At 42.7% G+C, this 2744-nt stretch overlaps 1 non-coding gene across 1 annotated transcript; it reads left to right on the top strand.

Moving 5' to 3' along the window:
* Positions 1-2225: 2225 nt before the first annotated feature.
* On the top strand, positions 2226-2332 carry LOC114388852. Its single transcript, XR_003661642.1, has one exon. It is a non-coding gene; the product is annotated as a small nucleolar RNA R71 (small nucleolar RNA).
* The last annotated feature ends 412 nt before the right edge of the window (positions 2333-2744 follow it).

Genomic DNA, 2744 nt, shown 5'->3' with positions numbered 1-2744 from the left:
TACATGTGGATGGGCTAATACCAGGAATGTCCGCCAGGGTCCAGCCTATAGCCTTCTTATGCTTCTTGAGAACTGACAACAACTTCTCCTCTTGCTCATCAGCAAGGGAGGCAGATATAATCACTGGAAAACTCTTGCTATCATCCAAGTAAGTGTATTTTAAATTTGATGGCAGAGGCTTCAATTCTGGTGTGGTCGGCTAGACAGTGGTAGAAGGGGATGGTTTCTCAGCCTTTACCTCATAAAGAAAGTCAGAGGTATGTGTACTTCCTGAAACATGGTTAGTCCTATCTGACTCTATAAAATCAATCTCAAGAGGTAAAACACCACCACCAGGCATGCAATCAATATCACTCTCAGATTCACTCTCAGCATCAAATTCAGACATATGATCAAGTACAATTTCAGACTCAATGCATGAAGAGTGAGAGGCATGCAGATTAGAATAAAGATCAGTCATGTATTCATCAACAACATGGTCAATTATTTCAGCACGAAATACAGAAAGATCTTCAGATGGGTATTTCATAGCATCCAGAATATTAAAATAAACAGTTATGTCACCAAATTCCATAGACAGTGTGCCTGCATAAACATCTATCTTAGTTCTAGCAGTTTTCATAAAAGGTCTACCTAGAATGATGGGAACTGATCCTTGAGAAAATCCATCTTCCATATTCAAAATATAAAAATCAACAGGGAAAATCAGTTCACCAACTCTAACTAAGACATCTTCTATGAAACCAACAGGGTAGGCAACACTTCTATTAGCTAAATGAATTACCACATCAGTTGACTGCAAGGGGCCTAGAGATAGAGAATTAAAAATAGACAGAGGCATAACACTAACAGAAGCTCCTAAATCTAGCATGGCATTGTCAAACTTACTATTCCCTATGATACAAGGTATGCTGAATGTACCTGGATCTTTGCATTTTTCAGGAATTTGAGGAACAGATTTACCAATCAATGCGGAGACATTTCTGCCCATGCTAATCCGTTCACTTCCTTTAAGCTTCCGCTTATTAGTGCACAGCTCCTTCAAGAATTTGGCATATCTTGGAATTTGCTTTATTGCATCCAACAGAGGTATGTTTACCTCTACTTTTCTAAACGTTTCCAAGATCTCTTTCTCTGCCTCTTCCATTTTTTTGTTGGAAACTGCTCTTGGAGGGAATGGAAGAGGGGGAATGTTCTGCTTCTACAATTCAGAATTACCGGTGGAAGAAGATTCACCTGCACAGAAATTGTTAGGTAAATTTTTGTCATCACCTTTTTCTGGAATAGAGTGAAGTTTGGCAGGTTCATTTGCAGATGAGGACGGTGCTACGGGTTGAGGTCCTTGACATTGCTTTCCCGACCTCAATGAAATGGCACTGACATTTTTGGGATTTTGGACAGCTTGAGAAGGCAGCTTGTCAAAATTCTGGGACTGTTGTTGATTCAATTGGGTAGCCAATTGTCCTATCTGATTGGTTAAGCTCTGAATGGAGGCTCTGGTCTCTTGCTGAAACTACATGTTCTGCATAGTCATTTGCCTCACAAGTTCTTCGAGGGAAGGTTGTGGAGGGGCCTCAACTGTTGGCTGTTTCTGGGGTTGTTGCTGTTGTTGGATTGGTGGAGGAATGTATGGTCTGCTTGGGCCAGCAGCATTTTGGAAGGAAGGAGCAGGCTGCTGTTGTTGTTGCTGAGGGTTGGACCATCTGAGGTTAGGGTGATTCCTCCATCCAGGGTTGTATTTGTTGCTGGAGAGGTCATAATTGTTCTGCTGTGGTTGATTTTGCTGCTGAGGTTGAGGAGGTCTATTGTAAATATTTGCAGCATAAGCTTCAGGCTGCTCAATTGCTCCAGGTTGCTGCATGGAAGGGCAAAGGTCTGTATGGTGGTCAGCAGAGGAGCACAAACCACAAACCCTTGCAACAGGTACAGATTTCTGATTCAAGGCCAGCTGGGTTACCAAGTTAACCAATGCATCCAGTTTGCCTTCAAGCTTCTTAGTTTCAGATGATGCAGATGGGTTTGTAGCTACCTCATGCACTCCTCTAATGACTATGGCATCATTTCTGGCGCTAAACTGCTGGGAGTTGGAAGCCATCTTCTCAATTAAATTTCTGGCTTCAGCAGGAGTCATGTCTCCAAGGGCTCCACCACTGGCAGCATCTATCATACTTCTCTCCATATTACTGAGTCCTTCATAAAAATATTGGAGAAGAAGCTGTTCTGAAATCTGATGGTGGGGGCAACTGGCACATAGTTTCTTAAATCTCTCCCAGTACTCATACAGGCTCTCTCCACTGAGTTGTCTAATACCTGAGATATCCTTCCTGATGGCTGTGGTCCTGGAAGCAGGGAAAATGTTTTCTAAGAATACTCTCTTAAGGTCATCCCAGCTCGTTATGGACCTTGGAGCAAGGTAATACAGCCAGTCCTTTGCCACTCCCTCTAATGAATGAGGAAAAGCCTTCAGAAATATGTGATCCTCTTGGAAATCTGGGGGTTTCATGGTTGAGCAGACAATGTGAAATTCTTTCAAATGTTTGTGCGGGTCTTCACCTGCAAGGCCATGAAACTTTGGAAGCAAATGAATCAGTCCAGTTTTAAGAACATATGGGACATCCTCATCAGGGTATTGGATGCACAAGCTTTCGTAGGTGAAATCAGGTGCAGCCATTTCCCTTAGAGTCCTCTCACGGGGTGGAGGTTGTGCCATGTTCTCAGAATGTGCAAAATCAGAATGCTCAGAA

This window comes from Glycine soja, chromosome 15, assembly GCF_004193775.1.
Source record: "Glycine soja cultivar W05 chromosome 15, ASM419377v2, whole genome shotgun sequence".
Lineage (NCBI taxonomy): Eukaryota > Viridiplantae > Streptophyta > Magnoliopsida > Fabales > Fabaceae > Glycine > Glycine soja.
The sequence above is the reverse complement of the archived record's forward strand: the minus strand, read 5'-3'. Positions and strand labels throughout refer to the sequence as shown.